Source organism: Larus michahellis, chromosome 7 (genome assembly GCF_964199755.1).
Source record: "Larus michahellis chromosome 7, bLarMic1.1, whole genome shotgun sequence".
Lineage (NCBI taxonomy): Eukaryota > Metazoa > Chordata > Aves > Charadriiformes > Laridae > Larus > Larus michahellis.
The window spans coordinates 56,497,938-56,511,912 of NC_133902.1; the positions used below are offsets into that span (position 1 = coordinate 56,497,938).

The 13,975-nt window shown below is 41.6% G+C and overlaps 1 long non-coding RNA gene across 2 annotated transcripts; it reads left to right on the forward strand.

Moving 5' to 3' along the window:
* The first annotated feature begins 548 nt into the window (after positions 1-548).
* LOC141746455 (uncharacterized) lies at positions 549-10,370 on the forward strand. 2 transcript variants are annotated; one of them, XR_012588365.1, is made up of 6 exons: positions 549-904; positions 2,013-2,730; positions 3,721-3,825; positions 6,449-6,608; positions 8,595-8,667; positions 9,400-10,370. It is a non-coding gene; the product is annotated as an uncharacterized LOC141746455 (long non-coding RNA). The 2 variants fall into 2 exon arrangements; XR_012588366.1 differs by lacking the exon at positions 2,013-2,730.
* The last annotated feature ends 3,605 nt before the right edge of the window (positions 10,371-13,975 follow it).

Sequence of the window (13,975 nt, forward strand, 5' to 3'; positions counted from 1 at the left end):
CTTTCCAACTATTTCCATCCAATGTATCTAATAATTATTAGAGATGAGGCAAGAACCAGATGCCTGCATCCATACCCCCTCTGAGCTTTATAGCTCATACCCATCTTTAATTAACATAAATGCGAGCAAGGAAGTTTCCCAGACTAATACCAAATTCTTTCATGTCACAGCCTTGCCTTCAACTTTTTCTGTTGCATTTTGACACACTTTTGATTGGGTGCGATTTCTTGAGAAAAACATCATGAAGCTTCATGCTCCCCTTAGGCCTGATACCAAGTGGCTAGAGCAGAAAGGAAGGGGAAGGTCTCCTGCTCCCTCTTACACTCCTGCAAATGCAACGAGGCCAAATCACTCCAACTGCTTTCATCTGTTCATTACTCTATAAATACAACACTTTCCCAAAGAAATTCACTGTTGAATTGAGGGGGAAAGTGGGATACAAAACAAATGGGCGTGATAATGAATTGAAGTGATGATCTGAGGAGCTTATAGAGCTTCATAAGCATTAATTAATTAAATCTTACCAGATCCCAGTGAGGTAGGTATTACGGCCCGTACTTCAATCCTGGCTATGGTGTGCTATTTCTGTATCGCAATATCATTTTGTTAATGTGTATTCTGGTGAGCGGACTGAAATGGTGTCTGACTAGTAGAGATGACTGTGCATATATTTAAGCTGTGAATATTCCGCATGATGAGCCTTGGTATGGAAACAACTTTTTTTTTTTTTTTTTTAAATACAGTCTTGTTCCTGAATAAAAAGTGCATGATAAATGAGTTATCCAGAGAGCGTTGAAGGGCTACTGATGATCCATAGCTATGTACAATATGTAACTCATTCTGTTGCCGAATTAGGATGAGCAGAAGTTTCTTTTTCTGTTACTGAAAACCTGAGTGCACTTCAGTGAGTATGAAATTTTCTTTCTTTTGTAATACAATTTATCTAATTGCTGTAAGAATTTAACTTATGATTTTAACCACAATTATTAGAGGTGTAAAGAGCACGTGAGTGTCTTATTAATACATTATAGAAGTTATTCTGAGGTTTCATTGCGAGAAACATGCTTTGTTTTCGGTTCTAATGTAGAGCTTTGACTCCTAATGAGTGCTTTCCCCCTTTTTTCTCCATCCTCCTCTAAACAAGATGTTGTTTATTACTTGAAACGTTATATGTAAGCCCCAAGAATGTGTTACATGTGACTGGAGCTTTGGCAGACTTTGAGAAACTGAAGTTTCCAGAAATTTTGCTATGTTTAAAAACCAGAGCCATGTTTTAAGGAAAGATTTCTACTTCCAAATGTGTGGTTGCCTGAACCTTTTACATTTTCAAGTCAGATTCCTCTGCCAAATAACACACTGTACCTTAACTATAATAAAAAAGCAGAGACTCTGTGTTTATAAAAACATTGCAGGAGCAACTGTGATCATATTTCTTGAATTTATTCTATTCGTGTGCTCAAATATGCATTTTTATAGTAAGTGCTCTATTGCACCGGTCACTTACAGGAGTAGAAAATGACATGTAGAGGCAGAAGGCTGGCATAATGCAACAAACCAAACTGGTAAAGTACAGGAATTCGGAGCCAGACCAAAATATGAGGTCAAGGAAGTTACTCTCATAATAATAGTGGTTATCTGTTTAATGTGTGATCTGGCAGTGATACGATGTTGACCATAAGCAATTATGCATGTTTCTAAACTGGTGGTATATGAGCCCTAAGTAACTATACGCAAGATAGATGGGCTGTGAGAAATGGGCCCTCGCTCTGTTCTTGTGGTTCTTCTTGCTTAATGTCAATTAAAATTACAGCTTAGTAATAGATAGAAATCCTCCTAGTGTAAAATAATGGCTATATTCACTCTATCAGTTGCCATATACTTAAAATCCTATATTGAAACTGGTTTTATGAAGCAAGCTCCTGTCTGAGCTGATAAATGCTGCGCAATATTCCTCATAACAGACATGTGGCTAGACATGCCTTTTCTAACTCTCTGGTTATTATTTGAAACAGCTTTCTTTACAATTAAGTTCTAACGTCGGCGTCCGTGAATGATGTCCTTGTTCTGTATTTTGTCGTGCGTGAGTCTGGAAGTGAGCAATGCCAATGTAGGTTTAGCTGCCCGGCGTTGACCTAGCAAGAGTTAAAAGCAGGAAAGTCTTCGTGATATCCAACAGCCTGAGCAGAGACTAGGACCTGCGAGCTGCTATGCTGTGGCCCTGGCTCTGAAACCAATTTTTTATGACTTTGGTGAATTCACTGGACAGCGTATCTTCTCATTAGCTTTTAATAGACTTGGATCCCACTGTTAAAACAACCTCTATGTCCTCCTCTGTAAAATGGGGTTGCGATTGTTGTCCTGGGCGTAGGAGAATGTGGCTAGAGTGGAAGCTGTGTGGTTGAGTTAACCGCGGTAGAAACTGTGCTAATGAGCTATGAAGACACCCAAGAAAGCCGCTTCTCCCCAAGATCGAGCAGTTGCGCACAACTTGTCTCTCTTCAGTATGAGTCCTGTGATCACTGCTGTCGGCGTTCAATGGCTCAAATCTCTGCCTTTGCACAGAAGGAGCTGTGGTCACCAACCCTCCCTCCCTGCCCCTGAACATCATCTAGAAATAATCACTTAAAAAGCAGCATGTGACTTCCTTAAAACAAGTCCCAGCTGAGGCTTAAGCAGATGGCTTCCTAAGGACTTCTGAAGGCACTTCACGTGGTTTTGGCCATTGCAGAGGTAATGACTTGATGTATATTCTCAGCAAACTCAGCACTGATACCTGCAAGGCATCCCAGAGAGAAATAGGATGTCTTTCTTGCCTGAAAGACTGAATTGAACAAGGGTTTAATGACCAGAACGCATTGGTTAATTGTTGGTAATTTAGGAGCTGTATCTGTAATCTTGCGATAGTCCTAAAGTGGTTGCGTAGCCATGGACTTTCACATCACACCGGTGCACGCTCTTTGGCTGTCACTTCTAGAGTTCCCAAATGTAACCTGTCATCCTTTTACTTTTCAGAAGCAGAAAAATAAGGGCTGCAAAAATCTACTGTTGTGGGGGAGAACTAAATAAGGAAACATAACTGCTTACCGAAAAGCCACCCCCTCCGAGAGAAATGTCAGTGACACAACGGGCACTATTATTCTGCTCCTTTACAACCAGATTGGGCGTTTATGTTCAAGTCTGTAAGGAAAGGGCACTGGCATCCTACCAGTAAACCATGCCTCTGGGTCGGCATTCAGTGCTCCTTTTTTGGGGGTAACGCTTCCAGAGGAGCCCCTGTGCTCCTAGGCAGCCCCATGACTTGCTGCTCTGAGTGGGAGGCAGCTGGAGGAGCCGCTTTCTCGCCTGCAGTATTATGGCACCTTTCCCCTCGTTACACTCGTGCAAGGCAATTGTTCAATCCCCCGTAATAAATGGCAACTCCAGTATCATGAAATGGTCACGTGCAGCCAACAGCTCGGTCCATCTAATGGTCTCTAGTGCTGTGGGGTCCTTGTGTTGAAAGAAAGAACATATTCTTTGGTAGGGCAGGGTTCTCTTTCAACTTTTTCCATAATGTGCGTCTTATTTTAAGAGCTTATCTCCTCCCATTCATGGTCATGTGGACCCTTTACTAATTTCTGGTAATGAAATCTGTAGTTTGCAAACACTACGGCAATTATCGCCACGGAAAAGTTCTCATAGGAAAATAATAATATTTTGATCTTCTTTATTATGATTTAGCAGCTGGAAACAAGGAAAACGTCCTGCTCCACTGTGCCACTCATCTCTCCGCAGTCTATCAGCAACAACTCCCCAGGCGAAGCTGGGAACCCACAGTTTCACGTAGTAAGTATTTGTGTGCGTTTTCAAGTAAGGTGAGAAAATAGCACAGGCTGTGTTAGTTGACGTCCTGCTATTTGGAAATGTTTCTGTTGTTTAAATAACTACAGTTTAAAAAAAAAAAAAGGGAAGTTTATTACATTCCAGGTGACCCCGTAGCTTTTTCTTGGCATGTGGCATTCTTGTGGGAGAATGAAGAGGTGAAAATATCTTTATATACCAAGTTAATTCTAGTGAGCTAAACAGCCACAGAGCACTTTGCTAACGTTGGGAAGGTTTCCTTTGGAAGGTGCCCTAGTGTCTTGGAATAACCTTCCCAGAAAATAATGGGATTTGCCTTGTATAGTGGAATATCAAGGAAAATATCGTATACATTTTAACTGGAGCCACCTCAGAATTTAGCTGTCTGGGGAAGATATTGATCTTTACGTAGAGCTGCAAAATGTTTATAAATTTGCTGATGGGGAAAGGATGTTTCACGAAGCTGGAAATTTTTCTTTAGAATATGCCTTTTTCAGTGAAATTTTTGGTCAGAAATAGTTAAAATATTTCCCTTTGATAATATGGAAATAGAACTGCTTAACAAGACAAACGTTTTACTTCAATTTTATAACTTTGGTTTTGTATTTATTTTAAATGATATATTAGAATAACCTTCTATATTATTCCAACATCATTCAAATGAGTGCTTTTGATGTTTCTCAATCAACCTTTTTTGGAACATCTTTCCCATGAGAAATTTTGACTTTTTGTTCCTATTCATTATCGAAAACGCTCTTGTTTTTTTTTTTCTCTCACCAGTCTTTGTATCTAATGCATTATCTACATTTGGCATCTCTAACTCAATAGCGATCATCTGCAAGGTGGTGCCGGGGGCTCTGAGCTTGGCTGGGTGCGAGGCGGTGGGTGCAGGCAGCAGTGGGTGGGTGCAGAGGCAGCTCTGTAGGGAGCCTCGTTGCATCTGTGCTGTCTTCCCTACGAGTTCTGAGTCTTTATGTAAAAAATAGGGTTATTGTTTGCATCTTAAACCTTTTGGTCATCTTTGGGGAGCGCGATGTAGGCGATGGTTTAGGAACATGTACCGCAAAGCCCTGCCTTGAGATTCTGTCACACAAATAAGTGGTTTCGTGCTGGTCTGTGGATCTGACTAGGGTCATCTTGTACAAAGAAGCCTGGAATTTGTGCGAGGAAAGTGAGCCCCGTAGGAGGGGGGCAGCAGGCTGTTAAACTCATCCAGCTGTCTCATCTAACCATTCCTCCACTGTTATGTCAGCCAATGGATAAGGCGCATCATCTTTAAGAAACGTCAAGTGGCAGTTTCTTAAAAATAGCTGTAAAAACTGAACAATTTTCTTATGAAGGGTTTTCACCTCCAAATTCCCATTATTTTTGGGCTTCAGGCATTTAAGCTGTCTGTTATGGAAAGTATCTTTGGCAGGAGTGGGAGAGACAAAGCCCAGGAAAATGGATGAAGTCTCTTGCTTCCCTTCTTTATGGCAACAAGACCACTGGGGAGGCCAAAAGGATCCAGTTGCCCAACCCTGCAGAGCATGGTTATCCATTTGGAGATCCTTTTGAGTTACTCTAGAGCTTGGCGCATCCCCAGTTTGCCTCCCTGGTACGCTGCAGGCTTTCTCCCACTTCAGCAGCACATCTTCGGCAGGAGGGGTGCTATTCCTCCCCTGCAGCCCGTGTGGCAGAAGCTGTTTGCCAGCCTCTGTGGGAGTTACTGTTACGTTCGTGGAGACGGACAAGTTTTGAAGTGGAAAATACGACTCGGAATAGCTCCGCCTCACTCCTATTCCCTAGAAACACGACTTCAACGAGGCTTACTTTGAGCGTCTGCGAGGCGCTGAGGGTATGAAAGCGTATTGCAGAGCGAGCAAGCTCATACCATCAAACACAGCAAGCTAGTACAAAAATTTAAGCGATGTAGTGCAGCGCTGATCTAAAGTGGTCTGGAATACAATAAAAGGTGAATCTTCTGTCAGAGTTACAGCAAATAATTTTTTTTTTTCCCTGGGCAGACTTTGAGGATGGCTCTATTTATTCTTGTATTTCTTCCCAGTCGTTTTGGATGTGACTGAAACTGGCTGTTCTTAGGGTTGGATTCCGACTGAATGAGAGGGTTTTGCTCCAGCCTCTGCCTGACCTTGGGTTACAGGCACTTCAGAAAGCACAAGCAGAGCTGCACGAATAACCCACTTCATGGCTAAGTCGTATTGGCCCCATAAATACAACTTGGGACGGGTTTCCATCGGGGTAGGCTGGTTTGCAGCCCAGCTCATCCTGGAAGAGAGTGTGGGACTGCCTTGGGGGGGGAGGCGGGGGGAACCAACCCACCAAATTTGCTTAAAAAAATAATTGCCGTTATACTCCTTCCCAGAGTGGAGGGGGAAGGATGGGGGGAGGCAGCAGAAACACGGTATGCATTTATTTTTAAGTAGTAATATATACCCGAGTCGTTTCAGACCACATTTATTCTCTGGGATGTTTATGTGTTCACGCTGAACATGGAATAACAGAGCGTATAAGGATATCTAATATTAGTGAAGAAGAAAATGACTGCTATAGTACTTTCCACTCTCAGTTCCTTCTCCACTAATGCCCTTACACCTTTCTTTTTCAGGCTTTTTGTAGCATCCTAAACAGAAGGATATTGAAGGGAGCTGATTCTGCTTTGATCCTTATGCTTGTTGTCAAAGCGCTTGGGATTGAAGAGACTGTTGGCTACAATTGACTGTGACAATTAGGAGATGATCAGAGCCCTAGAGTGGAGCACTTAAAGGGTAATTTACATGTCAGTTTGTCGAATAAAAAAAAGATATTCAGCTAAGATTTTTTTTTTCCCCTTAGAGCCTTGTAAACTGCAATTTGTGCTCTAGTAAGAAAAACCTGGCAGAGGAGTTAGGATAGCCATTTCCATTTGAAAAGAGGCAATCATAAGGCCACTGCTGAGCCTATTGTCCACTAAAAATGCTGATTTGCAGTCAGGGAGTGAAAGAGTGGAGCCATCACTAAATAGAACCTCGTGCAAGGTAACTCCCCCTTGGTGGCTTTCTAATGTTGGCTGAAGGTTTTATATACCTTAAATCCTGCATTTACTATCATTATAACATTGTTACTGATCATGAATGTCCTTTATCACAACAACAAAAAAAAAAGGTATTGAGGGGGAGGTGGGTGGAACAGGAGCTACCAGCCAGTTGATAGGCTCACGCCAGCTATCTATTGTATCACATCTTTCTTATTCTCTTGCCTTTTGTATGCCATCACAATTTTCTTCTTGTCACCCTTTGCCATTCAGGCCCCTTCCATAACAGTTTTCTCATAGGCTTTCCGTACCTATTTACGCTTCATTTTAGACACACTCCCAGCAGATTTTTAGCGTTTTCCATGTTTAACCTGCAGGGAAAGGGAAAGAGAGAGGGAGGTGATGGTAGCTGTTCAGTTCAGAGTTTGCCTTTCTGTAACTGCATCGCGATTAGGCTGCAATAAAGACTGTATAACGCACAGGTCGGAGAGAGGACTGAAGTTAAGGCAGCCAATTATTAAATAAACGTGTCATCAGTCCTTTTTTCTTAATGTGATAGCTCAGATGAACCTAGAGTTGCTTTGACTGTAGAGTTATACGAACTTACAAAAATATCAAAACCCAACACCTCCCTCATTATCCTGGTTGGTGTGAGCTGTAGCATATGTGATATTCCACACAGTTTAAGGAAGGGATATTAGTAGATACATTTGAGGTTCCAGTGTTTGTATATGCAAATAAGTGTATTTATTTTGAGGTTGCATCGTAGGTTTTTCTTCCAGAGATGGTATTGGCTCCGTTTTATCTCCCCAAAAGAAGAAACGCTTATATATGCCAGTTTGGGAATGAGAATTAGACTTTGCTTTGTCTTGATTACGACCAAGTAGCCTTTGTTGCCCAGACCTGCGTTACCATAAAAACCCAGGGACTACGTTTCTGGAGAAGTTTTGTGGCTTTCAATAAAAGCCAAGGGAGTACACAACTGGTCTGATTCTGATCCCAGTGGCAGAGCCTGGTCAAGCACCACTGACCTAAACAGATTTGGGATTTCTGGTAGTGCCAGTAGGGTAAGGATCGGGCCCTGGGTGTCCGTAGGGTCACCAAAATGCCCTTTCCTTAGTTGTATGCCTTACGTCCTTAGGCTTTTGTATGTTGAACACCAGACAATGAAGTTTCTATTTCTAAACTTGTACTAGCAACATGTTTTAACCTGGCTTCTCTACGTGGTGAAGAAATACTTCAAAATATTTCTAAACTGTGCCGCATTCCTCTTCACTGTAAGGTTTAATTCAAAGAAAATCTTTTAATACATGGGTTTCCTTCCTCAGGAGGATTGTTATGTTACGTTGTCATTTTCTCCAGGATGCTATAGATGTGAGCTGGTGGCTTTTACCCTCTCCTGCTGTTGTACTAAACTTTTTGAACATCCCAATGTTTGTATGTGTTTATCTCTGTATCCAATGTAAAGAACAAACAGGAATAAATAAAATAAGGTACGAGGAGTAAACAGTATGACAGGGCTAGTCTGGAATGACTTTGGCTTCATATGTGGCTGCAGAACCGAGGCAGTGGTAAATCTGTATTAAAAAAAAGAAATAAAAAAAGTCAGGCATAGCAGGAGGTCCTTGTCTCCCAGGTAATGGCTAAATGACGAGCAGATGAGCCATCGTCATATTGATTTAAGCATTTTGTTCCAGCCAGTCACAATTAACTTTGATTTGTTTTTACTTTCCCCTTACAGGTTTGCATTTTAAGGACTCTCAGAGCACTAATTGTACAAAATTCTAGTAACTGCGCATTCTCTTGCTGGAAAGGTAATAGATGAATGAATGATTTTGGGATTCCCTATACCTTAGAATTAACTTAATTTTTTGCAATGAGCAGGAAGAAGAAAGTTTTACTCGGTGGCAATGCATTTTGCAAAGTCTTAATTTTTGGGGCGTAGGTTAAAAAAAAATTCTTCTCTAAAACTTTTGGAATGGAAAGTTGATTAGGATTCAACTGAAGTGTGCTTTTTAAATAAACTATCAAATCTACTGCTCACGTTACTAAACATGATTTTTAAATAAATTAATGTACGTATTGATTATAATGCCAAAAAGCATATTACAGTGTCCCTAGAATTGCCTTTCTTGCTCAAAAATACACAGAGAGCAAAAGTCCGCATATTCACAGTAAAAATATACTTCCTTATGCAACCCTGGGTTATACAGATTTAGATCTAATTTAGGTTTTAAGTTCACAAGAATAAATCTTACAAGTGTAATGGCTTTTTATATGTGAGAAATTGTATTGACGGTAAGGCATTGTACAACTTGACTTCTGTAGGTTTGAAATAGTTAAAGATCATGACAAATTATGCGTAGTGAAATACTATGACCCCATCCAGTACCTATCTTCTCATTCAGTCTGAAATATATCCCTTTATTGCTTTGTGAATTAATAATATGATGTTGGACAACTACAGATGACTTCTTGTTAATTGGAATTAGAATTTCAGATGCGTGCTATGATGCATCAGAACTTTCTCTGTTTTCTGCTAATAGGACACAGCGAGTGAATGGCAGAATGTTTTTCAGGAGCAGGAAGGGAAAATGATCTCCTGATTTAAACAAGATGTTACCTTGAGGAAAGACACCTAACTTAATGTCTGGTTTTCGGTGAAATCTCTCAAAATTGTGGCCCTTCTCAAAACTGGGTATTTGAGCAAGTGTTGAACTAGAGATCCATGATGTGAAAAAGTCGTCTGATCTCTGCAGTGGTAGAGAAGATACCGAGTATATGGCTTATAGCTACATAAATTTGTAGTCTTTACTAATTGGTCTTTTTACTAGATCAGACCAGATCTTCAAGTGACAAAAGAAGTGAACGTAGCTCCACCATGATCTATGAGGCAGCTGAAGCTCCACAAAATGTGTTTTTATCTGGTAAATATCAGAGAGGGCAAGAATACCCTTGGAAAGCAGTTCTCAGAGGACCATGCTACTCCGGGTGTCCCATCTTAAGTGAATTTGAAAATTTACCAGGTGTTCCTCTGCATCTCCTGGCTCACCTATAGTCTTGAAAAATCTTGCCCTCGGTGCAGTAGCGGTGGTGTATTTCAGGTTTCACTGTACCCCACATAATTTTAAAACTAAAACTGAAAATGGAAACTTTACTGATCTTGCCTCCTTTTTATTTTAAGCTGGGCCTCACTGCAGAGTTTGGACTAGAAGCATAGTCACGTAAGAGTTTATTCCCATGAAGTTTTCAAAAAGAGGGTGGGGAAAAAAAAGATTGCCCTGGTGCAGGCTGTTTTTCAAGAGTCCCTCCCAAAATGCAGAGCTAGGGCCAAATTTACTGCCAATGTAACTGGAGATGGTTCTGTTGGGGCAAACAGAGGCGAGCTCATTTCTGTCCACTCAACGTGTAGGCACAAGTTTTGCTTTCGGAGGCAAATCTACAGCTGAATTGTGAACGTTTTGAGATGTCTCTTTTGTATATGAGAGTGTCTTTACTGTAAATTGGCTAAGTTGTCTCTAATTTCAAATAGACTTCTAACCTTGATGGCCTCTGCCATGGTTGTGTGTCTGTTTGCCACGCAAACCCAATACAATGTCCTAGCCCAGTAGAGAGTCCTTGGAAGCTCTGAATGTGTAAGGACGGAGCTTACCATTGAGTTAATTACGATTCAGTAAGGGATGCAGATGAAACCAGATCACTCCCACTCCCGTTGAGGGGCTGCTGGGTGCCTTAGCGTACGTCGACCCGTGTCGGAGCTGGCAGGAGTGGTCCATTTGGATGTACCCAAGCAACGTCCCCTTTCCTCTGTGACAACTGGAGTCGGAGCTGCTAATTCACCCCAGTGACAGCGGAGTCTGGCTGAAAGGGGAAGAATCATTTGTATTTGCCTTCAGAATGCTGAGGCTCCAATCAAAAAAGCGTAAGAAATATTGGGCAAAATAGAGATCTGCACATACATATTAATTCATTATTTATACCATTCAGGTTTTTAACAGTTAGCAATGGTGATGACATGAATATTAAACTGCAGTGTTGAAATGGCTCTTAGGTGAAGGACAGTAGAGACACAAAATGTTTCATTCTGGCAAAGTGGTGAGGCATCTCAGTACCCCCAAGGTACACAATCAAGAGAGTTTAATGCCTCCTTAGCCCAGAGCATGAGGGTTTGCATGTCTCTCATCCCTATGGTCTGTTTTCTCTAGTGTACAAGGTACAGGATAGGTGGTGAGGAAGGAAGAAGAAACCTTCTTATCTGAAGAAGGGTGAGATAACAGCTACTGTGCTGCTTGGAGAAGGGAGGTATCTGGTTCAACAGCTGCATGAGTGAAGGTGATAGTGTTATTCTGTGTCATCATAATCTGTATGTTGTCCTATGATGATTGAGGTAGTGTTGGTATCCACCGCCTCGAGCCTCACCCCATGGTGTCAATGCTGGCTCTGGGAGCGACTGGGAGAGTAACCTGTGTTACCTTCCACTCAGGGTGTCACTTAGGTGACATCCATGACACTACACTGATTTCCATCAGTTGGTAATCATGATAATTTTATAGCAAATGGACTATCTGTTCCTTTCCCGAGCAAAAGAAAAGATGGTAAATGAAAGGGTTTCCAAAGCACAACTATATTTATTGTTGGCTATCAAAAGGAAATGACACTTTGCATTCTTATCTGAGATATAAATGGAAATGCCTTACTCCGTACGAGAAAGGAAAATCACAGAAACAATTCAGAATTCCAGTTTGCTTTCCTAAATGTGGTTACTATGATGTTATGAGCCTGGTGGCATTTCATAAGAATAATCTCTTATAACCTCTGTTGTGGAGCACACATACCTGGATGTTCAACGTGTTCCTCCTTTTGCTGTTGGATGTACAACCACGGGACAAAATAACGTGTCAGAGAGCTGAAGGTAACTATGGAGGAAGCCACGACCCAGCACACCCCTCACCGAGCTTAAACTGCCAGTGCCCTGTCATACAAGGAAGCATCACTCGCTGGTGTTTACTTTGCTTTTATGCTGAATCCTTACCTAAAGGAGGATATGTCCAGAAGCGTCAAGTTTGAAGAATAGAGCTGAAATAATGTGATAGCTGTATTGTACCTGCGATCACAGATTGTTGTTCAAGGTAAGCTAAGATGTAACAGCGGAGGGTGTAGGGCTGCTTTTCCATCTTCCTGCCAGTAAAGGAGGTGATTTCTGAAGAGGTCTGCATGAGAGAGAGACTTCCCAACAGAGACAGTCCTGTAACGCCCTTGTGGTACACACGGCCTTAATGGTGAGAAATAATTTCCCTTGACCAGCACTTTGGCTCTGTTGTATATACAATTAACAGATTAGAGTGTGCACTTGGAAATAAAGCAGAAGACAGACTTTCTTTTTTTTAAAAAAAAAAAAAAGTTGTACTTATTGAGCTGTAGTACCTAGTTCTGTATACGGTTGTAACTCCATTCAGGCACGTGGCATCGCTCTGCATGGAGCAGGGACCCGCACCTGAGCTCCAAGCTCTTTGGTGTCATCTCAGGCCATCAGATGGGACAGCGTGGTACAAAGCGGCCCCAATGTAAGCGTGGATCTTTCTCTAGCAACCTGCAAAGAGAAAATGGTTAAAAGTTACTGGTTTGAGGATCTTATCTTATTAAACACATACACAAATATCTCATGAAGTCCATAGCTTGACTTTGTTTAGATAATTACACTTTTCTTTTGATCCACGATACCAACCAGGCTCTTGAAATCACCAAGACAAAACCATGGGCTTCTGCCTGGACACGTGCCAGAAATGGGGCCAAGAGACGCCTGGATTCGGGTAAAAATCCGGCTTTTGGGTTTCTGTGTGGCCCGTGGTGGGACAGATGCTGACCCCAGGTGCAGTTGTGGAAGCTGGATGCTGACCCCACGCTGCCGTAAAACCCAAGCGTGGGAGAAGGGAACTGAAGCCTCAAGTTTGCGGCGCTTTAAGTAAGTCTGAGGCTGATGAGAAAATTAGCTTTGACATTCTGAATTCATGCTGAAAAGTGTAAGGGGAAAATGGGATGATTGTTATTAATAATCAGTCGCAGAAGTCAAATGTCTGAAGGACTAGTTGAACTCTAACGATACGCTCTTAAAAATCTGAAATGAACTCTCCATAAAAGTTTTTAAAACTTGGGATATTAGTTCATGTGCGTTTCTTTAATGTCTGATTAGCAGAAAGTGTAGAACAGCTGTTTTCCCCCGTTCTTCAGAGATAGCTAACTCTTGCCTCTTCCTTTAAAATGTAAAATATGCATCGCAGTTTGGAAAACATTCACAAAAGATTACTTCATACTGTGAATTGGAGCTGCCTTCCAGAGGGATACGTTATAGCCTGGTCAGATGCAATTGCCTCTTTAAAAAAGTTTTGCCATCTCGATAAACTTTCATTAACAACTCAGCGTAGCGTGGGATACATTATTTATAAGCCAGGAATTTCTCCTTTAAGGACATATAGAGCCAGATACTGAAATAATGTCAAAACTGCAATTTTTCCATTGGAGACGATGAGAGTGCATTTGCTTACGTTTATTCCCAATTCCATTCCAGTGACATTCCGACTATAATTTTAATTCTTCTGTAAAGAAAATATTTTGACAACAAAGAAAGACATTAATGATGATTGAAACTTGCTTTTTCTCTCCTTTTCCTCCCGCGCTGTTGTTTTTCAACCCACCATGTCCTTTTTTTCTCCCCCCCCTCCCCACCCTCCCCAATATCTGTTAAAAAGTCCCTTTCTCAAGCGAGCGATGAGCAGAAATAAGCCCATCGGCCGGGAAACGGTGCAGCCCCCTCCCAGGTGGGAATAGACACTCACTCCTATTCTCTTCCTTTGCCACCATTTTGTTCCAGCCCTGAAAAAGCAGCAAATGGTGGTTATTGTTTCTTTGCAGGGTATGGTTTTGTACTGGATCCATGTGCAAAGTGTAAACATGTCATCAGTCCTCATTTGCTATATCCAAAAACATTCCCCATGTCCATATTTGATTTTCAAGTGCATCTGTGCACTGATTGAAACCCTCCCAACATGCTGCTACACAAATGCAAACCCACACATTGCTGATTTTGAATCAAATGCTCTTCTGCTTCCACACTTCCATTTCAAA